The following is a 13,872-nucleotide window of genomic DNA, read 5'->3' as shown; positions in this document are numbered from 1 at the left end:
TAGCATGAGAGAGAACGTTCGCAGAATTCCGCATATACCTTTTGATGTCAATCGTAGGTGTATCCTCAGTAACTTTGTCAAGGGTAAACGGCAACAAAAGGAGGAAACGTTACATAAATTTTTGTCAGTGCTTTCCTTTTCTAGGAATGAGGTTTGGGAGATGGCATTTAGATTGTAAAAATATTTATGAGCGTGCTGTTAAAACCGCCGGTTCGTGTGACCGAACGGTTCTAGGCGCTACAGTCTGGAACCGCGATACCACTACGGTCGCAGGTTGGAATCCTGCCTAGGCAACGATGTGTGTGATATCCTTAGGTTGAAGTAGGTCTAAGTTCTAGGGGGCTGATGACCTTAGAACTGAAGTCCCATAGTGCTCACAGCCATTTGAACCATTTTTTTTGTTAAACCCAATTTTGCATCGTGATTGTAATACCAAGGATCATATTTGGTAGGAAAAAACAGGGAGGTGCAGCGAGCACGAGTAAGATGTCTGGAACGAACGAGAAATTGATCCTCGTGAAGACGCTATTAAAAATACAATCTATTGTTCAACGCCACTTTTGGGCGCCGATATTTACGAAAATTTTGGATTACGCGTGGTTTACATACAGACTGTTCGAAGAATGAATTTTGTCAAAATTTCACGGAGGTTTTGTTTCTCCTCACAAACTCCGCAGCTTCCTTGTGCATGCTGGAAAATTGCATACATTCGACAAAGTAAATGCCATTCTATGTTTTCCGTGTTCGAATGAAATATATCATCGTGCAACTTGTGATGTCTAAAGCACTTCCCATTATTAATTGAACATACCCTCATACTCTGGCAAATTGTAACTGATTATATTCGTAAATAAATGTTTTACAACTTTATGTTGTCCCTCGTCCTTGAAACCAGCGTCTGCAGATCGAAGAATCCAGGTGCGAAGCAGTTCTCGGTACGTTGCCCAACTGCCGGTATAATAAATTTCCGACATCATATTTTTACTTGGTGACAATTATAAATATAATATTTGTTGTAATAGTAAAAATCAACAAACAACCGAATGACATAGAACAGCTCAATAAAAGTTCATGAATACACTTGTCTTTTCATCATATTACTTTGTAATTATAGTAAGTATGAAAATAAAATGAAGCGCCAAAGAAACTGGTGTAAGCATGCGTATTCAAATACCGAGATATGAAACAGGCAGAATTCGGCGCTGCGGTCGGCAACGGCTATACAAGACTACAAGTATCTCGCCCAGTTGTTAGACAGGTTATAGCTGATACTATCGCAGATTATCAAGATTTAAGTTAGTTGGAACATGTTACAGTCGGCGGAAGAGTGATAGGACACAGCATCTCCAAGGTAGCGAAGAAGTGGCGATTTTCCCGTACCATCATTTACGAGTGTACCGTGGATATCAGGAATCCACTAAGACATCAAATATCCGACATCGCTGAGATCGGAAAAAGATCCTGCAAGAACGGGACTAACGACGGCTGAAGAGAATCGTTCAACGTGACAGAAGCGCAACCCTTCCTCAGATTGCTGCAGATTTCAGTGCGAGGCCGTGAATAAGTGTCAGCGTGCAAACCATTCAACGAAACATCATCGATATGAGATTTCGGAGCCGAAGGCCCACTCGTATACCATTGGTGACAGCACGACCCAAAACTTTACGTCTCGCCTCCGACCATCGACACCGGCGCTGGACTGTTGATGACTGGAAACAAGGTGCTTGGTCGGACGAGCCTCGTTTCAAATTGTATCGAGCGGACGGACATGTACGGCTATGCAGACAACCTTTTGAATCCATGGACCCTGCACATCAGCAGGGGACTGTTGAAGCTGGTGGAGACTCTGTATTGGTGGGGGGCATGTCATTTGGAAAGATATGAGACCCCTGATACTACGTAAGCATCCTGTTTGATCACTTGCATCCATTCCTGACCATTGTGCATTCCGACGGACTTGGGAAATTCGAGCAGGACACTGTGACACCCCACACATCCAGAATTGCTACACAGTAGCTCCCGGACCACTCTTATGAGTTTAAACACTACCGATGGTCACCAAACTCTCCAGACACGAACATTGTTGACCATATTTGGGATGCCATGCAACGTGTTCTTCAGAACAGATCTTCACCTCTCATCCTCTTACGGATTTATGGACAACCCTGCAGGATTCATGGTGTCAATTCCCTCCAGCACCACTTCAGACGTTAGTCGAATCCTTGCTATGTCGTGTTGCGGCACTTCTGCGTGCTCGCAAGTGTATTAATTTCTGTGGTTCTTAAGTGTATGAAATGTGCTGAAGAAAAATAATTTTTTTAAAAAAAGAGTGTGATTCGAACCAGCGTTCCACCGCTATCAGTGTGTGCTCAAGTTTGGACTGCGTTGGTACATCACTGATACGTGTAACGTATCCTGCAGACTTCTCGGAAATCCTCTAAGTAGTGCATCATACTATTTGCACATTATTTTGTCCTAATGGATTACTAAAATTGTGTGATGTTTGAGATAAATCCTTGGTCTGAACGTCGTGGCCTCCACTTACTAGTGTTATCAATGCGGCGCCGGAGCAAGTCGATAGTGTTATATTAGTTTTTGTGGTATACACCGTCCTCATAATACACGGCAAGTTTACAGATGTCTTTTCACCCGGAAGTCCCAGTCTCTCAACAACACGGGAGCACCTGCAAAAGTTGTAGGATCGATTCAGACGGTGCGGCATGCTCCGATACCGTTGCTTTACCAAACCGCACGAGAAAGATTATCACCCGGTTGCAGTCTCTGTCTGAGAGATTGTAGCTCGTTACAAACAGTCGTTGGGATTTGTTAATACTAGGTATTATATCTGGGTCACATGCAAGTTTTCCAGAACTTCATTATATTAACAGGTAGTCGGTCAAAAGTTTACTCAAACCCATCATACAATGCTATGATTAACTTTATTTCATTACAAAGTTAGTGTACATTGACGATGGCATGAATGTCTTCATTGTTAGAGAAGTTTTACTTTGACGATTTTGCAGTAAGAATGTCAAGTTTCGACGATGACCACCAGATACACTTAAACAAATATCTTCGAAAGCTTGGAAACGTCTATTGCATTGAATTATTCAGAGTGGAAAAGGAATGGACTTTTGTGTAACATCATGTGTCTACTAAAGTCTGAAGTTTTGTGGACATCAGAGGTCAGCGTCGTCACAGTTTTGTGCTCTACCATTATCGATAATCCTTACTAATGACGGTTAATACAACAACACGGTACCACAATGCGAATCGTACAAATCATCCCTAAGCGTTACCCATGGCTTACGCCGTGTCTTTGCTGAATACAGTCCGCATAACGTAGTATTGCAGTTAGCGACCATTAGTTGTACGTACGAAGGTGAGATACTTGCTACAGGCTGAATTATACTGAGGCAGTCAAAAGGCGTCACACATTTTTCAGCGTAACCCTAGTTGGAGTCAGCTAATATTAAGCATAGTATTGTAAATATATTAATGGGATGGACTTTCACCTTCTATGATTTACCTACAAGCTCTCAAATCGCAACAGTTCTACCTCACTGAATCCGGATATGGGGATTATTGAAGACCACTTGCGTGTTTTACAGCCTATTAGCACTTCCGTTAGGTAATGTTTGCGTTGGTGCCAGACTAGGTCATATGCCATCCGCATTATCTGTACGAGAGCGGGCTAAAAACTAATGCCTCCGAGTTCTTCATGTGAACACTCGAAGGTTTTCAAACAAAAACTTTATTAACATTCTAAACTAAACTCCTTCCAAACAAGCCTTTAAGGCCCAACGGTACCGAACGGCCGCCGTGTCATCCTCAACCATAGGCCGCACTGGATGCGGATATGGAGGGGCATGTGGTCAGCACACCACTCTCCCGGCCGTATGTCAGCCTCCGAGACTGGAGCCGCTGCTTCTCAATCAAGTAGCTCCTCAGTTTGCCTAACAAGGGCTGAGTGCGCTCCGGTTGCCAACAGCGGTCGGCAGACTGGATGGTCACCCATGCAATTGCTAGCCCAGCCCGACGGTGCTTAACTTCGGTGATCTGACGCGAACCGGTGTTACCACTGTGACAAGGCCATTGGCTTATTAACATTCTACATCATTATTTTTCATGTCTACATATTTGCAGCCCTCTGCCGCTAGAGGGTTTAAAACTTGAGCACGTAAAACGGCGGTGCGTAAAGTAACATGTTGGTGCTCGAGAAACGGATTGCAGTAATCGAGTTTCGAATTCTAAGAGACCGTCCACCTACGCAGCACCATTTCCTTCAGCACGACAATGCCAGACCACACAGTGCTGTGACACCTGCAACAGTACGGCGCCTTGGGTTTCACTGTCATCAAACATCCTCAACCTGTCCCGAACTAGTCCTATCCGATTGTCATCTGTTTCCAAAACGTAAGGAATGCCTTCGAGAGCTTCACTTGGATAGTGATGAAGCGGTTCAAGCAGAGGTGAGGTTATGGCTTCGTCAACAATAATAAACAATCCACTCGAACAATGACGGTATCAAGAAACGGGTCTTTGGGAGAAACGTTTTCGACACCAAGGTGACTATGCTGAGAAATGAATATGTAGAAATAAAGAATAAAGATGCAGAACTTTAATAAAGTTTTGTTTAAAAAGCATAAAGTGCTTTCACATAAAAATTTGGGAGTCTTTCAAGCACACCCCCGGGACAGTAAAGCTGTAGAATATTAATAACGTTTATTTATTTAAAGATCTTTAACAGTGTTCAGATGGAAAAAAATCTATGGCTTTAGTTTTCAGGAAGCCTTCATAGTTAGCCACCGTCTACGTCACTATTCAATGGACAGATTATTGTAAAGCGTGCCATATACTCACATTCCATAGGACGGTGTGGAGCAGTATTTTATTTATCCCACAATACAAATACACTGTTGCCAGCAAAATATTGTTAGTAAGGATGTCGTTCACCATCTGACATGGAACCGGCCACCTACCAGCCCAGCACCACCGCAACGACATATGTAAATGGCCTCCGATACGAAGACGTGCGTTCTCGAAAAGTATTTCTATTACTGAATCTCTGCCCTCATCGGATTGACTAAAGTCCTCAGCAACGAACACACCAAGGCATTACGCCACCATAAATTCGAGTTACGATGCAGAAAGCACCAGATACGAGACCTCTTTTACATTATCATGGACTCTATATGGTTTTTTAACTTCAAATTTACAGATGAATTCTAATAATCAGATACTTGAAATGATCAACATTTGCTTTAAAAAAAGCAACAAAATATGTACGCTTAAGATATAGCACTTAGCGCAAATATTCGCATCACTATCTCTGTCAGTGTCAATAAAACAGACAATTATAATTTTATCACTCATTTAGCACACGCTCATAAAGCGCTGAGTTGTGACTATAAAGGTTATATCGACATTTCTGACTGAAAATTCAATCGTCAGAGAAGGGAGGAACTGGTTTTCATTGCACCTGTTTAAATTTATTAACTTGCCCAATTCTGTTTCACAAGTTTTCCAACAAGCAGGATTTATATTATGATACAAATGCGGCATCAGATTCGTTCTTCAGAGATAAAGAATTTTCCTCTTTCTAAATAAGGGCTACACCTCTACCATGCTGTCGTACACATTAAGACTAGAATGCCAAGGATAGCATTAGCAAGAACGAAGAAAACGACGTGTACCTTAACATGAGTGGAAAATTCATGATGACTGTTGATTTGGGAAATGTCGTGTCTCTAGAGAAATTTCTAACAAACTTTTTTCATGTGAACATGGGAGACAGGAATAACAATCATTTCCAATTGCGTACTGGTTTATAGATTAACTCATGACTGGGTTTGAAAAATTGGATATTCACAAACACTACTTTTGTCGTGTTATTAACCACCGAGTGGCTGAAATATAGAAAATGCCTTTGGACGATAGTTCGTGATTTTCCAATTGATACGGTTCTTTATGGCTTCTTGAATTGCCTGAACATGGCTGATACAATATGAAGTATTGTTAATAGTGTTCTAGCGGCGTATGGCTCCTATTTCTTGTCCAGTACGGTGGAAAAAGTTACGAGTAGCACGAAGATTAGAATTTTTCAGTATGAAATTATCCTTTAAAACATGAAACCAATCAGAACTATTTTTATCTGTCTCAGGATCTCAGGCCAAAATGAAAAAGAAGGAAAAATAATTAGAAAAAAATTAAATTACTAGACTACGAACAGATATGCCCTCCTTGTTCCTCCACAGTCCACCAGAAACAAATACTAGGTGCGCGTTAGCACACTAGCTCCACGGCTGAGAAGCGCTACTTACGTGACCGAAGAGTTGCGCCTCGTCGCGTCTGCGAGGCGAACAGCAGCAGGGCGTACCACGTCCGCGTGCCGCTGCTGTCGACGGCGAACTGCGCCGCCCGAGGGTTGCGCTCCTCTCGCCGGCTGCGGCCGAGCCTACTGCGCATGCGTCGTACACGGTGCATTTCACCGCCAATCCCCATTCCTCTTAGTCGCTCTCTTCCCACAAATGACTCTTCTGTCCCCTATTGCGTCGTTTCTGAACGAATCGGACGGAAATTTGTATAACACTTCAAAAGCCACAAGACTTCACTGGACTGAGATACCGTGGTTCTAATCTGTATAGATTTCCCAAATGTTGACTAATTCCAGAAGAAAAGTAATAAAAAGTTTCCAGAGTTAAATTTTCTCTCTTCAGTGGAGTGTGTTCTGATATGGAACTTCCTGGCAGATTAACATTAAGTGGTGGACCACACCTCGAACTTGGAACGTTTGGGTTTCGTGTGCAAGTTCTCTTACCGACTGAGCTACCGAAGGACGGCTGACGACCCCTCCTGACAGTATCGGTTCTGCCAGTACCTTATCTCTTACTTTCCAGCTGTCCTGAGAAAATTGCTAGATTAGCACTACTGGAAGGAAGGATACTGCGGAGACATGGCTTAGCTACGGGCTGGGGGATGGTTCCACAGTGAAATTTTCACTGTGCAGTGGAGTGTGCACTGATATGGAACTTCCTGCCACATTAAAACTGTGTGCCGGACCGAGATACGACCTTGGGACCTTAGCCTTTCGCGAGGAAGTGCGCTACCACCATTTGTTCATTAAGCAAGGGCACGACCGATTCTCAGCCTCTTACTTCTTCAGCTTGGTTTTTAAATGATCCTGAAGCAGGTCACTCGCTGCATTTTAATGTTTTCTCCCTTGCATTTATAGTATGTACACACATGACCAAAATTATGTGGACGCCATTATGTAATGCGGAACTGACCACTAGATGTCGCGAAAGGCGGGGAGTATTGAAAGATCAATGGGGAACAACAACAGCAGAGTGGGTCAGTCAGGACACTTCACTAACTATTAACGTCTAGTAGTAATAATGTCACCTAAAAAATCCATTAAGGACATTTCAACGCTTCTAAAGCTGCCCCAGTCGACTGTTGTGACTGAAGAGGAAACTCGAACGAGCAGCAAGAAACTGACAGATCTCACGCACTGGTGGAGGGGGACCGCAAAGCATTGTGGAGAGTGGTTGAGATAAACATAAAATCAGGGATCACTCGCGAGTTTCTAAACGATCACCATCCTGAATAGCATAATTACTGTGCTTAGGGAGTTGAAAAGGAACGGGTAAATTCGTCCAGCAGCTCCTCATTTGCCACTCATGTCTGAATCCAATGCCAAGCGGCCGTTGGGGTGGTGTACGAGCGGGACTACTGAACAGTGGAAGAGTGGAAACGAGTGTTTTTGGGCTGATGAATCATTTAATACCTTGTGGCAATCCTATGGCAGGATACGTGTTGACGAATATCTGTAGAGCGATACCTGTCATTATGCACAGTGCCGAAAGTGAAGTATAGAGGAAGTGTTCTTCTGGTGTGGGAGTTCTTTTTTTTCGTGGTTAGGGTATGGTCCCCTTATGGCGCTTAAGAAAACGACATCTGTTTGAAGAGGGCTGGGAAGATCCCACGGTACCAATAGACTGCCGTGTGTCATCCTCAGCCCACTGGCAACACTGGGTGTGGTTATGGAGGGGGATGTGGTCAGCACACCGCAGTCCCGACCGCTGTCGCTTTAAACGACTGCAGCCCCCACATCTCAGCCAAGTAGCTCCTCGGTCTTCGTCACAAGGGCTGGGTGCAAGTCGCCTGCCAACAGTACTCGCAGATCGGGACGGTCACCCGTACAGTTGCTAGCCAAGTCGGACTGCTCTTAACTTTAGTAATCTGACGAGGAAGGGTGATACCACGAGGGCAAGGTTAAACGTGGTAGTTTATGGACACATTTTACACTATAGTGTCCGCACGCAGCAGATGAACAGTTCGAAGACGAAGAGAGATTTTATCACCATGTCAGTGCCTCCTGTCATCAGGCACTTCTATGAGGCACTGGTTTGTGGACAGTAACATTCACGAAACTGACTGTACTGTCAAGAATCCTGACCTGAACCCAATGGAAAACCGTTGGAATGCGATGAAACGTCGACTTCGGTGCTGACACCAGCTTCCAACATCACTACAAACTCTGACCTGCTGCTCTTGAGGAAGAAGTGGTCTTCCATTCGTCCACAGACATTCAGACCACCCCAATGAAGATATCATCAGCAGAGCGTAAAGGTGTAAGATGCACAAATCCCATATGAATGTCAACTAATTGTAGTCGGGTACATTTCATCAGTGTAGATAATCTCAGCAGAAAAGAATATTAGTCACAATCAAGAGACCAGTGGTCGCTTTGGATCGCGGTAGGTAGTGTATAATCGCTACCAGTAGGTCATGTGACCCGCTACGACCGACGTAAGCCGTCGAAGTTAATTCTTTTATTTGCGTCTTTGGAATGCCATGGAATCAGCGCAGTGACGCGAGTAGATGTGTAGACAGGACAGAATTTTACAAAAGAGCTATCGTGTTTGGACGTTCCGATGACGAAACAGTGAATGAAAGTATTGTGGTTTATGCATGCGGGCTGTGCGGAGTGTCTGCATGAAATGGTATACCACTTACAGCCATGTAACTCGGCATGAAAACAGTGGAATACCAAACTCGAACTTACAGTTACCGGTGACACACCTTTTAGTGACAATGGGTTTAAATCACTATACAAATTGCTGCTGTTATTGAAGGCAGGTCCATTTGAACCACTTTCTCCAAGGAACACTGTGATGGGAACTACATGCAATGGAGATTCGTGGTAGTTCCAGAAAGGCCACTGCTAAGAGCGACAAATAAAGCAGTACGTATTAAATAGGCGACACACCCTTAGACGTTATTCTTGCTGAAGCATGGAGCAGTTGTTGACTAGTACGTTTCGGTAGATTCAGTTCAGTGTACTGGCTCCACACGTCACCATTGATAGAGGACGGAAGGTGTACATGTTTGACTGTAAACAGTTATGAGTGAAAGGGAATTACCAAGATGAGGGAAATAACGTTAACTAACAGTATCTATCCTTGAACAACTACAACATTTATTTTTATATGTTTTCTTTGATAACAGGTCCCCTTTGAGAAACAGGTAGAAAAGCTTAAGGTAATTTGCCGTTACGGGCGTTCAAAATGGTGTGTAAGAAAGCCGTTAAATTGGAATGACAACCTCAGACAAATTCAAGAAATAAGAACTTAACAATATTGGCCTTTTTAAAACTTTTGAATTAAGCAATTTCAAGTAAACCAGTCAATTAAAATAATTAAAACAGTTCTCGATAAATTTCTTCAAGCGAATTTAATTTCAAGACATTAGGTGGATCCCAAAAAGAGGAATATTAACAAAGGTAATATAGGGATTGTCTACAGATTTTCACGAAAAATTTGCAATAAAACATAGAACAAGAAAGCAATATATGTTAAACATCAAAGAGAAAATTTCCTATACGAAGTCACCTAGTCAAAGGCCTCTTGACCGACAGCAAAATTTCGTTTACAGTGCAAGTCAGGTAAGACACACAACTTGAGCACAAGTAGCCAGGAAGTGCGACTGCAGACAAATGGCATGCCGCACTGGGAAATGCTCGAGGGACGTGCACACGGCCGCAAGTAAGCCAGGTCCACGCGGCAAGACCCGCCGACACTCTTGCGCAGCAACTTAGTGAGTGCTGTTGACAACCAAGAAAGATACATTTCTGACTGGATACTACAGTAAGTAAGGTTACAGTAAGTAAGGTTTTCGATAAGCCGATATGCCCTAGGAAATGAGCTTCGCTAACATACAACTATAGAAATGGAGATGTAATTTCTTGCACGGAGAAATAATAAACAACTCGCTAGGGTTTTACCAGTAGCCGTAGCTCACGACATGCTTAAAAGTGCTGAATTACAGTAATAGCAGAGAGCCCATCAGCTTCTAGAACATTGTGAAAGCAAACATTAAATTTGAGAACAACTGAATCTCTAGCAGCAAGAAGTCGCAGGCCCCTTACGTAGCTATGCGTGACAACTGGGCGCATCACCTAAGCACAGCAACATTAAACATTACATTTTTTACTTTTTTAGTTTTAGTTTTTTTTTTACTTTTTGTGCGCTCGAGGGAGAGAACGCTGGCCAGCAAATCGTTTAAATGGCTCTGAGCACTACGGGACTTAACATCTGAGGTCATCAGTTCCCTAGAACTTAGGACTACTTAAACCTAACTAACCTGAGGTCATCACACACATCCATGCCCGAGGCAGGATTCGAACCAGCGACAGTAGTAGCAGCGCGGTTCCAGACTGAAGCGCCTAGAACCGTTCGGTCACTACGGCCGGCGCTGGCCAGCAGATTAAGACCGATGGCTCTCGAGCTTCCACCATAATCGAGTCCATCAACATGAGGTGGCATCAACATAAGAGGTAACCAAGGAGGTAGAAACGTGTGTTTTACTATGACAAGACTGGTTGGTAGCTGCAACAGGAAATCACAATTTACTACCAGGAGTACAAAATAAGAAAGTATTACTTAAATTTTCGGTAGTCCATGATCAGTTGGTTGACAATTATAGAAGACGCGACTAGACTAAGCGTCTGTAGAATGACATAATTTACAAGTCACAGCTCTTACGGTAATGAATTAATCTCTCGTAATCTTGAATGTCTAATCCGGTGAGTTTGAAGACTAACTTGGAACTGAGCTACAAAGACTTGATGGCAGCAATGACTGAGATGCAGACGAAGACTAGCAACGGCGCTGGCTGACTACTGAGCGCGGCTACGAACTGTAGACTGGCACAACTGCACTACTCTCCTGCTGCACATAAAGTGGCCTAGCGGCGCCTCGAGGTGAGCATAAGTACTGCGGCTGGCTGTGTACTCTTTGGCTAGCACAGCCTTTCTTCTGTTCCGTTTAACGAGAGAATCGCATCCGGTGGATCGATCTTTTAGGCGGCAGTGTGGTCGTATGACTGACGACATCTCAAAGACAAGTTATATCGAAGTCGCACAGCCGGCCGGGGTAGCCGAACGGTTCTAGGCGCTACAGTCTGGAACCGCGCGACCGCTACGGTCGCAGATTCGAATCCTACCTCGGGCATGGATGTATGTGATGTCCTTAGATTAGTTAGGTTTAAGTAGTTCTAAGTTCTAGGGGACTGATGACCCCATAGTGCTCAGAGCCATTTGAACCATTTTGAAAGTCGCACAGATCAGGCACGGAAATACACTATTCCACAAAATCACAAAGCCGAGTTACAAGGTGAGCATGACGACTCAGTGTAGTCGAGTGGTGTAAAGCGCTGCGCTGCAGTCACAGACTGTGCGGCTCGTCCCGGCGGAGGTTCGAGTCCTCCCTCGGGCATAGGTGTGTCTGTTTGTCCTTAGGATAATTTACATTAAGTAGTGTATAAACGTAGGGACTGATGACCTTAGCAGTTAAGTCCCATAAGATTTCACACACATTTGAACATTTTTGAACGACCCAATGAAACATAAACCCAAACAGAATGAGATTTTCACTCTGCAGCGGAGTGTGCCCTGATATGGAACTTCCTGGCAGATTAAAACTGTGTGCCCGACCGAGACTCGAACTCGGGACCTTTGCCTCTCGCGGGCAAGTGCTCTACCAACTGAGCTACCGAAACCTTCCAAACTTTACAGAAGCTCTTCTGCGATCCATGCAGAACTAGCGCTCCTGAAAGAAAGGATACTGCGGAGACATGGCTTAGCCACAGCCTGGGGGATGTTTCCAGAATGAGATTTTCACTCTGCAGCGGAGTGTGCGCTGATATGAAACTTCCTGGCAGATTAAAACTGTGTGTCCGACCGAGACTCGAAATCGGGAGTCTCGGTCGGGCACACAGTCTTAATCTGCCAGGAAGTTTCATAAACCCAAACGTCTGTTCAAACAGCTTTCGGACCGGAAAATCTGTTCACAGAGCTGAACAACGTGCTACGCTCAACATTAGCGAACCAGTCATCGCCATCTGCCCAATCCTAGCGAAGAGGAGTGAATGACGACCTGGTAAAGACGTCGTGCTGATCCACAGCCCGTGTGCCTCGCTCCAAGCACTGCTGCTGTCCCCCACAGTTCCACGCTGTGTGAAAACTCCCGTCAACTGCCGGTGCTGCGTTATTCAGTGTCTTCTCAAACACGGGTTTTTTGTCCCTTTATTGTAACTTCAACACCCGTACATCAGGTAGGCTGGCAGCAGCACCTTACGCTGCTCTTCAGCCTCTGAGTTAACATTGAGAAAACACAAAAGAGATTGAACAATTTGGCGGGTAAAAAACAGTAGACACAGAACGTAAAAAACATGAATCCGTTCACACTTTACGAAAAACCACACTGCAAACTGTCGACACGACGCACAAATACTGATGTCGATGGCACATGTGAACGATGGAGCGTGACGGCGAACACTAAACACAAACACGGTGAAACACACACACACGAGAAACTGGTGGCGGTCATCTACGGCGCGCGAATGTCCACGTAGAGTGTACGGGCAATTACCGAGAGGGGAATCAAAGATGCGACTCTAGCGGCCGCTTTTGTACACTAGGCGAGGCAGCGATAACTGCACATGGGGTAATACGCACCCCCTGGTGAGACGGCAGCTAAAAGTTATCGATAGTGAAATAAGCCGCCGCAGCTCAACTATAATAAATGAATAAATATTTTAATAAACATAACAAACCATCAGTTGTAAGTTAATCTCAAATTTACATTACAGGCTTCCCGTTTTCGTGATATAATAGACCATCATCAGGCCCTCTGTTCTAGATAGCTGCTGAATTTTTCAGTGAAAAAAATTTATGTCTTCATGAAAAATAACCAGTTTCACACCAGCTTATGTACGCACGACTTCAGATACACGTTAACAGCTAGAATCGCGTTCTAGCTGTCGAGAGAGTCGTACAGAGTCGTGCTTACGTTGCCTGTAAGCTGGTGTGAAGACTGCTATTTTTCATTTATGACATACATGAATCCTGTCACTGAGAAATTCAGCTACTGTCTAGAATAGGGTGTCTGATGATAGCGTATTATATATCTGAAGCCATAAACTGGAGATGAACTTAAAAGCTGATGACCTTTTTTATATTCCGCGCGGCCGGCCGGTGTGGCAGAGCGGTTCTAGGCGCTGCAGTGTGGAGCCGTGCGACCGCTACGGTCGCAGGATCGAACCCTCATCGGGCATGGATGTGTGTGATGTCCTTAGGTTAGTTAGGTTTAAGTAGTTCTAGGGGACTGTTGGCCTCAGACGTTAAGTCCCATAGTGCTCAGAGCTATTTGAACCCATAGTCCAAGATGACAACACCGTGTTCAGTTTATCTGCTGTTACGTGCATTCAGACTCCATTTCACAAATCAGCTCACCCACTAAATCAGCTGATATAGATCCCATAGAAACCTGTCAAGAATGGGTGGAACGTAGTGAACAACATCGCTGC

General features: G+C 44.2%; 1 protein-coding gene across 1 annotated transcript in view; it reads right to left on the bottom strand.

Annotated features, from left to right (window-relative positions):
- The window catches only part of LOC126336127 (suppressor of lurcher protein 1-like), a 309,867-nt gene extending 303,454 nt beyond the window's left edge, over window positions 1-6,413 (bottom strand). Inside the window, exon 1 of the mRNA XM_049999616.1 lies at window positions 6,324-6,413. The gene's annotated coding sequence lies outside the window, so the exon portion shown is untranslated. The remainder of the gene's footprint in view (window positions 1-6,323) is intronic.
- Window positions 6,414-13,872: the final 7,459 nt, after the last annotated feature.

Source organism: Schistocerca gregaria, chromosome 2, assembly GCF_023897955.1.
Source record: "Schistocerca gregaria isolate iqSchGreg1 chromosome 2, iqSchGreg1.2, whole genome shotgun sequence".
In the NCBI taxonomy this organism is placed as follows: Eukaryota; Metazoa; Arthropoda; class Insecta; order Orthoptera; family Acrididae; genus Schistocerca; species Schistocerca gregaria.
The sequence above is the reverse complement of the archived record's forward strand: the minus strand, read 5'-3'. Positions and strand labels throughout refer to the sequence as shown.